Consider the following 19,765-nt stretch of genomic DNA (forward strand, 5'->3'; position numbering starts at 1 on the left):
ATATATGTAAGTATATGAAAAAATAACTTTTCAACATAGGAGTATGTGAGGCTCCGCATTCAGCTTAGTGGTAAAACTGATAAAGGTTATTGTGGTGTCATTTTATAGAATCATATCGCATTAATTATGAATGAAATCAGTTGTCGTTGGCCTGTAATTTTCTGCAGCATTCTTATTGTTAACAGTGATCAAGGGTGTCTGTCGGTTCAGTGATTTTCCAACATTTATAAAAACTTTTTTTGAAGTAGATTCGCTTCAAAATCATTTCCAATTCAAACTTTTTAAATCAGACAACTTTCTTGCGTGCTCCCTTCACTCTGTAAATTGTTTTAAGCCTTGCAATGCATGCCTACGAAAAAAAGTAAAACAACATTCAGCACTTGTAATAATCAATGTTGAACAACTGGTAAAATAAATGTTTAAATATATTCATTTATTCAATTGTTACCTCAACGGTAGCAAGTACAATGCTATCAATAAAAGACAGAAGAAACGACAACGGCAAGGGCAAAAGTCCAGACAGAACGGGAAGCTGGCAGACACGCGCCACGAAGAAGGCAACAACGCTTGCTTTGTTGCACTTTACATAGACTTTACTTGCAACATCTGCCTGCTACATGCAACCCACTAAGCATAACACCCACACATATGTATGTTATTGAAAACACCACAAACAACAACAACCACAACAGCAGCAATAAAGTTGCTTGTCGATTTCTGTTTTCCGCAAAAAAGTGCAACGTCAGCCAAGCGCAGAGAAATGCATGAGCAATAAATATAAGCCAACAGTGTTGCAATGAACCTCAACTTGAGCAATAACCAACACCGCTACGTATTATTGATTTTGCAAAAGAAGAACAAGATGTGGCGGAAGAAGTGTAGGAAATAAAGCAACAATAGCAGCGATTTATTTATTTTTAGCTACCGCAAAGATTTCAGATTTGATCGCCCGCCATGTGGCATGTGGCATCGATGTTTGAAAATAAACTCGTCGCCATGTATATTCACTGAGGTATCGCCGCAGGCTGTGTTCGTATTTGCTGCAGCAACAGTAGTGGAAATGGCAGCAATGAAAAATCCGTCTGTTGGCCATAAACAAAACATTGAAAATGCATTTTTTATCTTTCGCTGCAATAAAACGGTAAAAAGCAATATGCAAGTACATATACATCTTGCTCTTAAAGGGAGAAGCATAATAAACCAAACAGAATCAAGCATAGTGAATAAACAATAACAGGAAAATATATGGAACAATAATAAGAAACAACAATAAAAATAACAACAAGAAAAACGTTAATTTCGGTTGCACCGAAGTTATAATACCCTTCACAGGTGCATGTTTTATAGTATAAAGGCTACTTTACTTCATTTTGATCGGTCAGTTTATATGGAAGCCATATGCTATAGTTGTCGGATATAAACAATTATTTCAGATATTTTAGCATTGCCATAGATAATAACGTAAGCCAAATTTCGTGAATATACCTTGTCAAATAAAAAAGTTTTTCATACAGAGGTTTGAGTTGCATCGGCCAATTTGTATGACAGTTATATGCTATAGTTTTAGGATCCGAATAATTTCTTCAGAAATTGTAGAAATACTTAAAATAATCTGTGCAGTGGCGTAGCTACAACTTCGGGCGCCCGGGGCCAAGGATGTTCTGCCGCCCCCTTTATCTACCTACCTACAAGTTTCATCAGGTGGTTCGAACAAAAGTGAATTTTTACAAAATATCTTCGATATTAAGTATATAAAATTTAGGAACTAGAAGCCACGCAAATTCTGAAGTTCCAAAATTCTCACAATACGGTTTTTGAGGAAATTGATAGTAAATTTACAAGACATCTTATTAAAAGCCATAGAAAAATCCCATTTTCGCCCTATATCTTGTACACTTTTGACACAATTTGCAGAAATTTTTGCCCGAATTGGAGTTTTTAAATATCATTTTTGAAAATTTGGGGAAATAAAAGTATTTCTTACATTCAAAGCATAGGGTAACTGTGAGAGTGACACGTCGCGACGACAGAGTAAAAATAAAGATACTGCTTTTTTTGTCACTCCTACGTCGCAATGTGTCGCTCTCACAGTTTGCCCTATGTTTCAACTGTGACATATCCATTGGTTTCTCAAAATATGTTTGGTTAAAGAAACTATGGAACTTTTTGTCTGTACACTAGGCTTGTTACAAATGTTTCTTGAAAATGGAAAAAAATCATTCAAAAAACGAATGCACGCTGGTACTACCTTAAGCACGAAAGTCGTTACTGATTCAAACATTTGTTACTATAGTAGATAATTTAAATCATTTGCATTATAATCAGTATATTATAACACATCCAGATGACTTGGATAGCGAAGATTTATACACTGACATTCAAGACGTCCTACTTTTATTAAAGAGAGCGGAGAAAAACGAAGAACAAATTGGATTTTCGCCATAAAAAGTTTTATTACACATTTCTTCAATGGGACTGGAAGCCTACAAGACGTTAGCGACAGCTTTAAGAATACTACTCACAATACCTGTATCAGTTGCATCTTTGGAAAGATCTTTTAGTAAACTTAAATTGATCAAATCTTACTTGAGATCGACCATGAATCAGAGTAGACTGTCCAATCTTGCGATTCTCTCAATCAAATGTGAAACTGCTTCAACTTTAAATTACAATGATATGATATGTGATTTTGCAGCGATCAAAGCTAGAAAAGTGCATCTTTAAGTTCTATCACTATTTTTAAGAAAGATATAAGCCAAAAGATATAAGACAAATTCAAAGACTGAAGAGGATTCGGGGCGACGGCCCCCTTCGCCCCCCCTAGCTACGCCACTGAATCTGTGTAATAATTTGTGCCAAGCTTCGTGAAGATATCTTGTCAAATGTAAAAGTTTTCCACACAGGGTTTTGAGTTGGATCGATCAGTTTTTATAGCAGCTGTATGTTTTAGTTTTCCGATATCGCAGGTTCCAAGTTACAAGAGCCGTTTCAAACTTAATACATTCTGTTTAGGGTATAAAAAAACAATAACAGCAACAACACCAATATTGAAGCTAGAAAAAGTCAAAAAAAGTCAAAAAAAACTATTTCCTAGCAACGTGCCACAACCGAGCCACATGTGCGCCGCCAGCAACATCTAATCAAACATATCTTGTGCAGACTTCCAGTTTCTTCGCGTCATGACCAACGGAGTCGCATGCAACCAACACAAGCATACACATATCCATTAACCACTGCATGCCACAGCGTTGCACGCGTCAACAACGTCGGCGTACAACAACGTTTGCTATACATATTAGCAACAACAAGTACCTCCCGTCGCAGGCAGCATAGAAGGATGCACATTTTCTCCTCAAGAAATAACTTTTTTCGGCATTTCTTTCACTTCCAACTTGCTAAAACAATAAAACGGTGCTGCTTGGCGTGGCGTGGAAATGCAGTAAACTTCAATAAATATTTGTGTCTGCACAAAACAGCTGCCAATGCGCAATCTGCCGATATGCATACACATCCATATACATATGTATACATACGCTTACCGACTCTTGTCGTGGGGCGATTGCCACTCGATCTCGCTTGGTAGCTGTTGGCGGTAGCTGTCGATATTTACGGCAGGAAGCAACTGTGGAAAGATGAAGTACACGTATATGTGGTATTGCCTCGGCAAACGGAAATATTACTAAGCATACATACATATATACCCACTATATACATATGTACATATGTGTGTACATACTTATATTATTTATAGGCACCTTTTGCTTCGTAGTTATAAAAGTGCAGATGCACTTGAGTTAATTCTTAGGTGCCTAGGCGTTCATTTGCTTCAAAGGCACAAGGACTTTATGGTTACAAGTCATAAAAAGGGTGCAAAGTTGGAGGTATTAAAAAACTACTTATGCTATAAGTTTTTAAATTCTATGACTGATCACCAAAAAGTATCACACTTGGACTGCTGAGGACAGCTCTTTGTGCAGCCAGAAACTTAATACAATTGAATAGGTAATGTCAAAGTAGCTTAAACCCATCAGAAGACTACATATTTTCATTCCCACTTATTCTTATGTTGACCTGAACCTTTGTGCCTTTATATTTCACAAAGTGTTTAGGCATTATTTTTTCAAAACGAAACATTCATTCTTCAGTTGATCTTGAAACATTTTCTTCCAAGCGAGTTATATAAATAACATCCAGTTAGATTTTTCATCATTCTAACATCAGTTCCTTCCGATATTGAAATTTAGAAAACAGAATAGCTCCGAGCTATTACCATTTTACTGATCGTGAGTCTGACGAGAACTCATCGGTTTTTCAGTTTTTGTGATTCAACTGTGGCATGACGTGGTTGCTAGACTGGTCATGAAGTAACTCAATCTTATTGGAGCTGACGCTAAGCTTTCAATAACTGATCTACAGCACTCAGTTCGTGAGCTCAAAGCAAGTATTGGTAATTATACATACAAAACTGTTTTCGTATTATGAAACTTTGATACCTCACTGATCCACTGTTCTGTCTTTATTGTCTTCAATTGACTCAAAACGGTTTCCCCAGAGCGGTCGTTTAGGTTGAATAGCCAGAAGTCATATGAAGCAAAATCAGCTACTACGGGGGTTGCGATATTGGCACACAATTTTTCGAAAAACTAACGAGGAATCAATGCAGTATGCGACGCTTTCAATTGATGGTCTGCTTCCGGGTTGTAAACATAGATCCAAGACTCATCACCAGTAATAACATGTTTTATAACATCCTGGTAGTCGGAAAGCATTGCTTCACAGACGTTGACGCGACGCTGTTTTTCGAAAAAATTTAGTGATTTTGGAACCAACAATGCTTAAACTTTTCTCAGGTCCAAATGGTATTTTAAAATGGCTTTAAGTGATCCTGCCAATATTCGATAGAGATGACTGTAAGATCTCTGATTGTTAATCGTCGATTCTCAAGCACAAATACATTTATTCTATTGATCTGTTGATGTTGATGGCTGTCATGGACGTGGTTCGTCGTCAACGCGTTTTCGACTATCTTTGAGTAATTTCTACCAATCAAAATACTTGCGATAATCTCAAAGCAATGAAAACTATGTTTGTTATATGTATAAGGACTTATTCAATTCCGAACACACTGAAAACACCATCAGATTTTATAGATTTAATCACATAATTGATGTCGCAACGGTATTATCGCAATGTGTCTTAGGAGAAAGAACAAACTGTCATACCAGTAAATGCTCACTAATAAACGTATTATTAATGTACTTTTTTGCGAAGAAGACACTTCTGATTGCAATTGATATTTGTACCGTAATAAATCCTTTGGCATAATAATAAAATATATTATTTATTTAATTATATATATGTAGTATATTTCTATGTATGTTCGTCATCGCTTAAGATCAACAGTAAAAATAGGCAAGCAAGATCCATATTGAAGATCCGCTTATAATCACATTTAAGCAGTAACAAAATGCTGTAACACTAGTTTTGTGACAAAATTTACAGTTGCAAAAGTATATTTGTAACCATTGCTATAAATTTACTAGGGCTGCCATGAAAATTTTAAGTTGTGTTGTGTTTTATTGTTCACCTATGATCAAGTTGTAGTAGAAGAGCATCCACTTTTGGCAAAACATTTGTCAAAACCAAACACTAACTCTCTCCACTAGGTGACGAACTTCACCAAATATCGTTAGTTTATCAAAACATCTCTTGTATGGGCATTATCATTTTTGTTATATACTAAGTCTGACAAAAGCATGATGTTTCTAATGCTTTCATAATATCTTCAAAAAAATGCATGAATATTTCGAAAATCGTTACAAAAATGACGGTCCGACGTATAAAGTAATCTAAAGATTTGAAGGTTATGGCCCTTCGGAACATTGAACATCTTCATTATAGATCTTACAGAGCAAATGAATTTTTACAAAAATAACTTATTTTCTTATGTATAGTATACGTCCTGATTTAACCGACAATTCGGAAACCGAAAAGTACTGTGTTGAAGTCTTCATAAAACGTTTAAATGACATATATTTAAGAATCGATGTTAAAAAGGTGTTTGTGGAATATTTTGATAACATGGACCAATAAAATAAAATTGCTAAGTTTTCAAATTATGTAGGTTTTGTACAGGGGGTCCAACAGAACTTTTTAGTAGATCCGGTTATCTTAACTAATATTGTAGTTATTATTGCTCCCTCTTTTATACGCCATATTCCTCCAATAAACCAAGCATTATTGAAAATCTAGTAGCGCAAAAGAGGTATGAACTTAACTCTGTGCTATAAATTTTTAGATTAGATTAGTTAGATTTTTTAATGAGGATTCCAACACAATTTTTATACTCTCGCAACAAAGCTGCTAAGGAGAGTATTATAGTTTTGTTTTGTTTTTCTGTCCGTCCGTCTGTCCGTCCGTCCGTGCAAGCTGTAACTTGAGTAAAAATTGAGATATCATGATGAAACTTGGTACACGTATTTCTTGGCTCCATAAGAAGGTTAAGTTCGAAGATGGGCAAAATCGGCCAACTACCACGCCCACAAAATGGCGAAAACCGAAAACCTATAAAGTGTCATAACTAAGCCATAAATAAAGATATTAAAGTGAAATTTGGCACAAAGGATCTCATTAGGGAGGGGCATATTTGGACGTAATTTTTTTAGAAAAGTGGGCGTGGCCCCGCCCCCTACTAAGTTTTTTGTATATATCTCGGAAACTAATATAGCTACGTCAACCAAACTCTATAGAGTCGTTTCCTTCAGGCATTTCCATATAGTTACACATTCAACCACCACACCTACTACGTCTACCACCACATCTAGCATCATACCTAACACAGTACCAATGATCAGCATAATATCACCAACAACAGCAACAAACGCAATTCAGCCAATATTCCAAAGAACAAGTACTGGACATTAAGAGTTACTTAAGTATAACACAATTCGACACCAAATTATAAACATACGCACATAGCATCAAAATTCGATGCTAAATTTATAGGAGACGTACATACGTACATACATAACGTATTAGAAACAATAACATTAAATTTCGACATCTAAAGGTTGGTACGCAGCTCTCAAGTAATTGCTCAAGAAAAAAAATACATTATTTCTCAAGTAATTTTGGCAGCTGGACTTTACTACTACTACTTTAGAAGAGCAAGAGAGAATAAACAAAGAAAACAAACTTTGTGCGTAATATGTATGTGTGTATGTATATGGTAACATAAATATTTTCATTGAAATTTAAGAAATGTTGTTGATGATTGGTAGGTTTTATACAACATTTCAAAATGGAATATACTTCATAATAATGATTTCAACTAATTTAGGATGAATTTGACGATTACTTCGAATTTCCTTCAAGAAACAATTGTTGATTTGATGTTTCTTCGCAAAACAAGGTTTGCCATATTCACATTTTACTGAAAAAAAGTATCAAAAATTGGTACTAGATTTCTTGAGAGCTGCGTACTAGCACAAGTAAGTTTGTCGCAGGAAAGTATCTTGACCGTTTCTTAAGCGTTTTTTATATGAAGTTTTTACGTTTCTTGAGAGCAGCGTACTAAGCTTAATGTGGTAATAACATACGTATACAAAACAATTGAACTTGATGTAAACAAATATCAAAGAAACTTGAATCCTATTTAATTGGACACAATAATAAATAAGAACTCGTGTCATAGTTATGATATTTGATGCTTTGCCGACAGACTTAAAAATAATCAAATCTCGAAAGTATAAAATGCATAGTAAGAATTCAATTGCAGTTCAGTTCAATTCAATTCAATTGCAGTCCAGTCCAGTTCACGTTCAGTGCAGTTTAATTCAGTGTTCACAAATAAGTAAATGTGTGTGATATCATTAACTACATAAAGGCAGGAATCCAGGACAACAAGCTTACAGGACATCATTAAAACCAAGGACATAAGTATATTTTAAAATAAAACGACTTTATTCTTCCCTTGTAGCTCTTTAAATAAACCACGATTTGTTAACATAAAAGAATACAAAGTCTTTTATTCAAATTGAAAGATAGACTTACACGCTAAGTTTATAATTATATACAGTTCAGAAATGGAAGAAATCGGATAATAACCACGCCCAACTCCCATACAAAGGTTATGTTGAAAATCACTAAAGGTGCGTTAACCGACTAACTAAAAACGTCAGAAACACTAAATTTTACGGAAGAAATGGCAGAAGGAAGCTGCACCCAGACTTTTTTTAAATTGAAAATGGGCGTGGCGTCGCCCACTTATGGACCAAAAACCATATCTCGGGAACTACTAATCTAATTAATTTTACAGCAAAATAAAAAATATGTAAATGACGGATAATGAAATCTCGATTATCACTTTATCATGCGAGAGTATAAAATGTTCGGTGACACCCGAACTTAGCCCTTCCTTACTTGTTTAATTAATTTGTTTGGAAAATATTTATTTACATATATCAATATTACAATAAAATTGACTCCCTTTCAGGAAGGAAACAAAAACGTCCGACACTTAGCAGCTAGAAAATTTGTTTTGTCAAAATTTAAATGGGTAAAATTTTTAGACTTGAGATTTTGAAACGCATATATGTACATATACTATATACTACCGTAATTTTAACAGTAATTATTTATTTACCCTGAACAAGATATATTAAGTCAGAAACAATCTATTATATATACCTACATATGTTGATATGATGTAGCGTGGCGAGCTGACTTGATTTGTAAAAGGGCAACTGAAAAGTCGCCCGCCTACCGTAGTAAAACATATTTTTTTGGTAAAAGTCGTGTTGTTTTTCAACATAGACATACTGCAAACATGATACACTGATTGCCGTCCAACTTTGCGATACCATTTTTTTAGAACGAAATGTGGTTCGCTCCTAAATAGGACTACAGTTTCGAAGATCACCTCTTCATTCGAAAAAAATGTCTTCCCAGCAAACGTTCTCACTGAGATCTGAGAACAGAAAATAGGCGCTTATGAAATAAGTAGTTAGACATATGTATTTTATTTTTCAATTTTAAAATTTTCGCATGAACCCTCGTATAACTGACTACCACAAAGCCAAAAACTAAATTGAATTTTTATCACAAAACAATTGCCGTTGCTTCGAAACTCATTTCCACTATTGCCTATATACATAAATACATACCTACATATACATAAGTATTAAATTTTAATATGTTTGTATGTAAATGGAAGCCAAAGTTCTCAGCTTACTGCCCTGAATTCCATCATTGTCACTTAATCAAACTTTGGAATTTTCTTTTGCTACTGCTGTTGACTTCATTAGCGCAATGACCGCATATTTGTGGCACCTCTCAGTCTATCAGTTAATTAATCAAGAATAGTGGCACACAAATAGTGGCACACAAATAGTTTAAATAGTGGAAAATTGCGCAAGCCACACGCATTCAAGCGAATATTTTGTGGCTTTCCGAGGAAAAATCAGAAAGAAATATGAAGACAAAGATCATTAAACATTTATGAAATGCAACGCGGTGCGATCGTGTGTATATCTCTATATATATGTACATACATACACAAACACACTCGCCACACAACGAACTTATCAACGCCGCATGTTTTAATGATAATGACTGCATACCGACGACGATGAAGACATAAAAACCAAGAAACATTAGAAATAAGAAATTAGAAATGCTCAAACAAAAGATAAATGCAACAAAAACACTCCGACCATAGAAGGAAAATGTTTTTTAGCTCTGCAGTTTGACATTAAATCGCGGCGCTAGTGGCGAGCGTTGATTGCAAAGCAACGGGCAGGCATTCGACATTCACAAGTTGTTGACAACTCGCGCCATTTGATTTCACACCTGACAGCAACACCAACAACTGTCATGCCGAACAACGGTAGTTATGCCTGTACGTGTGTGTGACAGTTTGTGACCAAAGTTGACAACGCGGAAAAATTATGTTGATGATGGGAAAATGCTGACCAAAAACAAAAAAGCGAAGCAGTTTGCATTAAATTAAATGCCTGAAAAGAAATGCCGAGCTGGTCCGAACGTGCTGTGTTGCGAGCTAATGAGCGTTAGATGAGAAAATAAATCTCTTGGGTAAATTGAATGTAATGAATTTTGTTTTAATGAAGTAATTGAAACGACTGTGGTGGATAACTGACAGCAGGAAGTGTGATGCTATTATTTTATATATTTGAGCTGAAAGATAGTCAAAGATAACGAATTTGAAATGAAAATTAGTTAATGGCGAACAGAGGTTTATGAAAACAAAAGAGACGAGCTTGCGATAGAAGAGTATAAAGTATGAGATTGGTATAAATAAGCTCGACAAAGTAAAACTTTTATTAAGACAAATCTATTGGTTGTATCACATCTTCTTCTTCTTTATTGGCGTAGACACCGCTTACGCGATTATAGCCGAGTTAACAACAGCGCACCAGTCGTTTCTTCTTTTCGCTACGTGGCGCCAAGTGGATATTCCAAGCAGCAAGTCGCCCCCCTTCTATGAACGAGTCGGCATTTTCGGCCGTTTTAATATCATAACTAAAAATTTGAAAGTTCATTTCGGCAATTCCAGTAAGAGTTGCCAAGTACCAGGAAATTTGTTGTCAAAACTCATTGAATAATTTTAAGATTTTCATCAAAATATATTATTGCACATTAATTTTTACATCATATCCATTGCGAATTCACTAGCCGGCATTTATGAAAATTCTAACTTCAGTAAAACGCAATAAATAGCTCTGTAATTGCGGAAGCAAGCTTAAAAAGACACCTTTTCGTAATTTCCACGAGGATTATTAAAACACTACAATGTTCGAATAACAGTGGTTGAATATATTTTTTTTTAAGTTCGAAGAATGAATATACTATCGATCGTCATTCTTTCAAAAGTCGGTTATCTCCTAATTTACTTTTATATGTGCAATATTTATATTCACAAGAAACTCGTTCTGTTTAAATTGACGAAGGAGATTATGATTAGTTTATCATATCGTATCATATAGGTATACAGCAATGTTAAAAATTCAAATCAGCGAGTGAATCGGCGCTCAAATGAACGAGTATTCGAATAAACAAATGTTCTAGTAAACGAGTTTCTAGTGTAATAATCTGAAGTCGATAAAATATTCCTATATCTAGATAATGTTGAATTAATTATGAATATAATGCGATTTGCTTTAGTTTGGTGAATATATTATGCAATTGCGAGAAATCAGGTATGAGTATGACTCGAATCATAATTGCTGTGTTGAATAATATTATGGAATACGGTTATTAAATTTTTAAAATACCGACTTCTAAAATATCGACTATTTGGAATGACATTTATGAAATAATGAATATATATGTATGTATATATGTCGGCGCACCCTAATGGTGTGTTGAGATTGGTATGCTTGTGTGAGTGTATGTGTATACAGTTTAGGGAATTTCATTAGAAGTCTAAAAAATTGTTTTCCAGTCCTACGATTTTGCAAAAAACATGTCTGGCAAGTATAAAGGAACCCAGCGAAAATTGTCAGAAAAATGTGAGAAAACTATCCCTTATATACCATGTCATGCTCATCGGATCAACATATTTGCTGAAACATCATGCAATGCAAGTGTTTTAATTAAAGGATTCTTTAACGTTTTAGAATCACTGTACTTTTTTTTCTGGAAGTACGAAACGTTTTCTTAGTTTGCGAAAAGAATTAAATGATATTGAGAATGCATTGCAACTGAAGAACCTGTCAACACGATGGACTGCTCGGGCTGAAACAGTAAAAGCTGTGTGGATTTCTTTCGAAGGTATTGTTAACGCTTTGGAAGTCATTCAAAAAGATTCAGAAAATTTTGATAACAATACACGTACATTAGCTTCTGGTCTGCTTAAAAAAATTCTGGATTTTGATTTTATTAGCTCGTTATTTTTTTGTAAAAATGTAATGTTTAAAGTAAAAAAATTGACAGAAAGTTTGGAAGCCGAGAAATTGAACGTAATTGACGCATTATTGCTGATTGAAAGCACATCAGCGTCATTCCAACAAATGAATGACGATTCACAAATTAACTCATTGCTAGCGAGTTCAGTTGCATTAGCTGAAAAGTGTCAGATCAACCCTGAAAATGTCTTTTCGAAACATCACAGAATACGCCGTGCTCCGAAGGAATATGACGATAATCCAGCAACTGCTTGTAATTTTGATTTCCAGACATTTTATAGAAAAGAATTCAAAATTGTCCTCGAAAATTTGACAAATTGTATTCAAGATAATTTGCAAGAAAATATGTTAACCTTCAAACCCATTCAAGAGATGTTGAGGATATCAGCTAACAGAAGTAATATTACAATAGAATCTATACAATTTGTTGTGCAATTGGAACCTAAGTTCTTCAGTGAAGATCTAGATTGTATTTTTGCTGAAACACAAATTCTTTTTGATGCATGTAAAGAGTGTAAATCTTTCGATGGCATTTCTATAGTAGCGTACAAATTGAGAAAGGTCATTCCTTCTGCGTACTTCTGCTACGTTCTGCTTCATGTGAACGTTCTTTTAGTAAATTGAAATTTGTTTTCAACGATTTGCGTACAACAATGGGGGATGAACGTTTGAATTCTTTGATGCTGCTTTCTTCTTCAAAGGATAAACTAGACGAAATCGATCTGCGCGATGTTGTTGGAAAATGGTCAATGTTGAAACATCGCAGAGTGAAAATATAGCTCAGAAATTTATATTTTTTGCAATTCAATTTCTTAAGAAAATCTTGTTTTTTCCCGCGTAATACGTCGCTGAACAATATATGTATTTTATATTAAGAGAAACATATTAAATGATTATACTAATATGTACAATACTTATTTGAGAATAAAATAATGATTTATGCTATTATGTTGTCAAACTTCTCCGTAATACCTTATCAGAAATGAAGATATCCTTATTTTATATATATTTATAAACATATACATACATTAAATCGGCAAATTCTTGAAATGAGTCGGCATTTCAAAGGGACTCAGCCCCCCATGATCTGGATCCTCGCGACGCCCCTGATTCCAAGCGAAGCCAGGTCCTTCTCCACTTGGTTCTTCCAACGGAGTGGGGGTCTGCCTCTTCCTCTGCTTCCCCCGGCGGATACTGCGTCGAATACTTTCAGAGCTGGAGTGTTTTCGTCCATTCGGACAACATGACCTAGCCAGCGTAGCCGATGTCTTTTAAATCGCTGAACTATGTCAATGTCATCGTATATCTCATACAGCTTATCGTTCCATCTAATGTGATATTCGCCATGGCCAACGCGCAAAGGACCATAAATCTTTCGCAGAACCTTTCTCTCGAAAACTCGCAACGTCGACTCATCAGATGTTGTCATCGTCCAAGCCTCTGCACCATATAGAAGGACGGGAATAATGAGTGACTTATAGAGTTTGCCTACTCAGTCCGAAGTAGCAGTTGGATTTCCGGGCTGACATTGTTGGTGTTGTTTATACTGGTTCCTAAATAGACGAAATTATCTACAACTTCAAAGTTATGACTGTCAATAGTGACGTGAGAGCCAAGTCGCAAGTGCGACGACTGATATCAATATCATCGGCATACGCCATCAGCTGTACACTCTTGTAAAATATTGTACATGCTCGATTAAGTTCTGCAGCTCGAATTATTTTCTCCTGCAGCAGATTGAAAGTCGCATCACAGGGAGTCGCCTAGTCTGAAGCCTCGTTTGGTATCGAACGGCTCGGAGAGGTCCTTCCCGATCGCAACAGAGCTTTGGTTGTATCACATATGCTATTCAAATCTTCGGGATCTGTTTTTCACTATCTGTTCCGTTTACACACGGATTTGTTTGTCGTCGGGGAGTGGACGAGGAGACGAAGGGACTGTGCGGCTCGTGGCTGGGTGCGCGTTTTTCATTATTGATCGTAACAGTTGGCTGTTTTGCAATTGCATCCCTTTTCATTTTGTTATTTAAATATGTTCGATTTTAATTTTAGGTCGAGAGAGAATGAGAGGGATCGAGAGCGAAAGCGATAATGTGAAACAAAGATATAGATCAGACGAAAAAGGTATTATTAATAGATAGAAAATAAGTTCAGGTCTAATAATGTTTTCCTCCCTTCCAATCGAATGTTACTTTGACATATTTAAAACATCTGATTTGCGAATTTGGTGCTTACAATTTCATATATTGCGATAATTAAGCATTTTGATGACCCTTTTTATGGAAATATGGGTGAGAAGGAAAGGGATCGATGGAGGAGAAGGGAAGGAAACTTTTTTACGAATGAATCTAAGCTTGTTAGGAGAGGTTTTGATAGAGGAATATGCTGTCGTGAATATGCGGAACTATCTGATGGTACGCCAAGAATATTAAACCTGAGCTCGCTGGCCGTACGCTCGAGACTAGTGACAGGAAGTCTCGACAGCAAGCTACTTTATGATTCGACTGACCTGCCTGTCTGCACCATATATTGTGACAATCTTTCGGTTCCAAAAACTCCTCTCAAATCAGCGTTTTATGATGCTTGCCTGTTTGCCTATATGTCGCACTGTTTTGTTAGGTGCACCCCCTCTTGACATGATTGTCATACCTCGAGCTGTTGCATTCAGGTTAAGAAGGGCTTGAGTGTGTCATTGCTGCGGAATGACTGGATCTCCGATGATGATGTAGAGCGCGAAGGCCCGATGTACTCGATCATTAGGGATCTGATTGGTATGGGGATTAACTGGAATGGTGGACGATTATATGATAATGATGTAATCTCCAGTAGTTAGGGTCGTTTGCGTGTAAGTTGTTTAAGCGGCGAAGGCGTTCAGCTGGGTATTAGGGTTAGCTTTTGTATGAGTGGTGTGCGTATGTGATGTGTATATGGGATCCAACCCATGGCCACCAGTCCGGAGAAGGAGCCCTTGGAGTTCGCTCTAACCTGCTCACGGGGGCTGGCGCATCGGGAAGTGTCATGGTGGTTGTGGTTAAAATCCAAATCCGGGAAGAACTAACACTTTGTCAGTTAAATGTGGAGTTGCACTGGAACCCCGTGCCGGACCAAAAGTACGTCAGAGGTTTTAGATGGGCCCCTATGTCTGGTCACAGAAGAATTGCATAAAACTGCAAGGCTAATATGCTTGCTAAGTTAGTTACTTCTGCCTCACTAGTGGTAGAATGGCATCGGATAGGAGCTCCACTGACTTCAGTCGTTCCATTACTGTAATGTTGGGTCTCAGACAAGCACTAATCAGATAGTAAGTAGCAAGTTTGCAATTGCAAGGTTTTAAAAGGACATTGTACAAACAGGTTGCCGGAGGTGAGATTAAAAAATTTTCTTGTCAGTAGTATAAGTTGCTTGGAAGAGGATAAACCAGAATTAGACTAAAACATTTTGACTTTAGACATCCAGGTAATAGCGAAAATAAAATTTATACTAGCAGATTTGTGAGGTAAATCCGCTTTATTCAGAGTTTTGTCAGACTACAAAAATACTTAACTGGTTTCACAAAGGAATGCAGTCTAATTGTGTTCCCAGCATCTTTAGCGATCTAACCGAACTTAAACTTCAAACAGTAGAAAATATTTCAAAAAGATATTCAGCTAAAAATGTAACCTCGCCAGTAATCAGCCATGATTACAAAGAATATCATCACTAAACCCCAACTGTTATAGGAAACAGAAAATCGAACGAAAGCTAGGAGCTATGGGGATAATCCTAATTGCGATCTGCTGGTGAAATATAGTATAGAACTTATTCGTTTACTGTCTCACAACTCCTGTAGGAAATTTTCATATACCGTTATAAACTTAAATTATTGGATACTTTGTGAACTAATACGTACCAAATATTTGAATAACGTGCTTTTCGTGACCACATCCATACAAACACAAAAATAGGAAACAACAAAAGCTATAGGCCAACCAACTGCTGCTAATTGAAAAAAGTAAAGTAAAATGGGACCTACATATATACACACATTTATACAGAGACACATACATACAACTATTCTACGTAGATAATTGCCGCAATTGGCACAAGAATACCAACAGCAATGCGAATGAAAAACTACAACAATATAAAGCAATAGGGAGAGAATGTGTAAATGCAGCGTGACAAAATCCAGCAAAGGAGAACAACAACAAAATTACATATGTATGTGCCACAAAGGCCCAAACGCCACAGCGGCAATCGGCAACTACAGCCAGTGAAGTACTAGTGAGCCATAATTGTTGTTGTTGTGTTGGTCATTTCTTTTGTCTGCAGCGCTGTAACTGCTGCAATTGTCGTAATTGGCGATCGCGTATTGACGCCAGCAATGGCAGCCGCACGAAAGGAAGCAAACCAACGCGAAACGCCAGGAATAAAGAAGAAGAAGAGAGAAATAAAGAAAAACTTTACTAAATGACTGAAAAGCCGACAAGATTACACAACCAGCAAACAACTAAAAGCGGCAACGCAGCAAGCTCGTGATGCTTGCCGCACAATAGCGCACGTTGCTGCAACATTCACTCTAGACGTCGCCAATTGACGATTTTGAGCTGCTACAAGTCGCCAGCACCAACTCCCACCTCCGCGCGTTTTCGCAGTCGCGGAATCCACAAATCAATCGTGCGATCTCGAAGTGTGGTAATTATGCCGTTACTCGCCGACAACTGACATTTCACTGACAATTGGCAACACGTTGTTGGCCGCTCAGCTGTCTGTTTCAATGTCTGATTAACCATTAAATACTTGACCCAACCAATTGTGGAGAATGTCTTGCTAGTCGCGGTGACTTAGTATGCTAGCGCATTTACTCTGAGGTAATGGTGAAAGTCTTGGGAAATGCTGCTGGCTTGGGAATTAATTAAACGTACATTACATCTACCTAAGTAGAGGAGCTCTGACACTCACTTTGGCAGACACGCCAATTAGGGAAGTGCGAATTATTAGTTGTTACGACAATTTTTAATTGCCAATAAACGAGAAAATTAATGATTACTAAGAAAGAAGAGTACTAGTCACGTATGTATATGTGATTCAGTTAGCATAAAACTTTCCATTACGAGTCATGCGATAAAAATCTAGTAGAATTGCATCAGTGACCATTCGATTGCTAAATCGGTGTATCATTCATTAAATCATTCAATTTATGTATGTATTGAGTTGCTCATTTACACTCCAGTGATTTTTAATTTATTTTTTATACAGGCGTATAATTTGTAATTATTTGCAATTAGTTTTGTCCTGCTTACATTATTGCAACTGACTTGTACATCGGACTGCTGAGGTAAATTGTTTTTCACCTTTGAAATTTTTTAGTTAATGAATGAAAAGGCTGCAGACGATGAGACCGTGCATTAATTTTTAAAGAGCTTAGGTCAAGAGACACAGAATATTAATACTTTCGCTAATTGTAAGGAATATAAATGTAATGGTGTGTAATATTTTAAGAATATCTATAAATTTCGATTCAGCTGCTTAAATACGCATTTCTCTATAAGATAAAAAACATTGCTTGTATAAGAACTGCAGCTGTTCGATTTTCCCAGCGACATCGTTTCGCTTTATGGACTCTTGAAAAGTTTCAAGAAGATCTGATGTTTTTGAGCTAAATTTTGTTTACCGGTTAAACGGTTTGGTGCGGTTTGTAGGCCAGTGGAATCATCGGTCTATATTTCTTCAAAAATAATGCCGGTGAGAACGTAACCGTCAATGGCGATCATTATCGCGCTATGGTAATCGACTATTTGATGTCTGAAATTGAAGGACGTGATGTCGGTGACATTTGGTTTCAACAGCGCCACTTTCTACTCATCGCATCAATCAATAGATCTATTGAGAGATTATTTCGGTGAACCGATAATTTCACACCGCTAAGTCTAATCCCGCTTCGATGCAGGCCTGGTATCAAAAAATCACGCGTGTCATTCGCTAGTTACCAGTCAAAATTCATACCCAAAATATCTACCGAAGTCCTCCGCACGTACTCGCGAGAGATGCCGAGCTCTTTCGTTGTCTCATTTACACTTTCCTGACGTTTTTCAAGCGCTATATTACTCACTCTTTTAATATTTTCATCAGTTGAAGAGGTCGAAGGTCGTCCGGAACGAGGCATGTCTTCAACAATCTCTCGACCGTCTTTGAAAGGTTTGTGTGGTACAAGTCTTGTGTTTTCGATAAAACTTAATCACTGTAAATCTTTTCGAACATTCGCAACACACGAAATTTAGTTACAGGGTCCGGCACTCGAAGTGTAACCAATTAAAAAAAAACATAACTTCGGTTGGGAAAAGAATTTTTATTTATTTTAAAGTACAAAATGTGTGAAAAATCATCATAAATTCAGGACCAATTTACTTTCGCTCGATATGATCACCTTTTGTGTTAACTATGGCCTTGAGACAGTCAAAAAACGAATCGCAAGCTGCCCGAATGTGATTTGCTGGTATTTTAGCCTACTCTACAATGGCTTTCTTCAGCATCTCGAGAGTGGTGTATTTTTTACTTCGGTCCTTGCTCTCCAAAATGGCCCAGAGAGAATAATCCGTTAGATTCGCATCTGGTGAATTCGAGAGCCATGGTGTGGTCGTAATGAAGTTCGGAACGTTGTTTTTCAGCCATTCATGGTTCACTCGCGCTTTGTGAGACGGTGCTGAGTCTTGTTGAAACGTCCCTCTTTTGCGATCGAAATGTTTGTTTGCCCACGGCTTCAAAGCATCCTCCAGAACACTTTCCTGATAATATGTCGCACTTACTTTGACACCAGGCTCGATGAAAGCAATTGGAGAGCGCCCATCTGCGGTGACAGCGGCCCAAACCATCATTTGTGGCGGGTGCTGTCTCCTGGTAGCCAACCGATGACTTAGATTCTCGTATGAACGGTCGGTCAAGTAAACCCTACCATTTTGAGAATTTACGAATTGCTCAATTGGAAACATTTTTTCGTCAGAAAACACAATGTTCGGAATTTGACCGCTTTCGGCCAAGCGAAGCAACTGCTTCGCTCTCTTAAGTCTTACTTGTTGCTGCTTCGGTTTGAGATCATGAGCTTTTTGGAACTTGTAAAGCTTGATCTAGAGCTCATTTTTCAGTATGCGTCGGACTGCAGCGGTCGGATATTTTTAGTTCTTTACCCATTTGATTGGCACTTCGTCGTGGATTTCGCTCAAGTCGCTTCTTCACTTTCCCAACCATCTCACGTGACGTTGCAGTTTATTGATGGTCACCTCCATAGCGTTTTGTGATGCTACCAGTATCATTGTAACGAGTGAATGTGCGATAAACAAAAACTTCATTCACATTAAGGTGTTTGAGCTCACGAACAATTGCTGGCTGTGATTTTCCAGCTAAATATAAAGCAATCACACTATTACATTTGAAATCCATCGCTGATCACTTTTTTTTGCGTTCACTTTTGGCAAAAAGCTTTTGTACACTTGTGAACAATACTCCGAGCTGTCATTCAGCAAATTTATAAACAGATGATTCCAGTGCGACCGCTGCGCGAACGGTCTGAAGTCGGTTACACTTCGAGTGCGGGACAAACTTTGTGATAAATTCTTTGTTCGATATTTTTATGCATTGTAAAAATCGCAACGCACTACTGAGGTGTACCGACTTAAGACGCTGCTGTGAACAAACTGGTTGACAAATCGCGCTCATATTTGGCAACTTAGACTAATACATTTTTTATAGGTATCAATTACCCGGCTAATTTAATTAAAATTTCCGGGTGCTATTTTGTTACATTGTATATAAAGGGTTTGTTCAGAAAGTAATAGGACTGAGTTGATTAAAAAAAATTTATTGAAC

Source organism: Bactrocera tryoni, chromosome 3, assembly GCF_016617805.1.
Source record: "Bactrocera tryoni isolate S06 chromosome 3, CSIRO_BtryS06_freeze2, whole genome shotgun sequence".
Taxonomy (NCBI): domain Eukaryota; kingdom Metazoa; phylum Arthropoda; class Insecta; order Diptera; family Tephritidae; genus Bactrocera; species Bactrocera tryoni.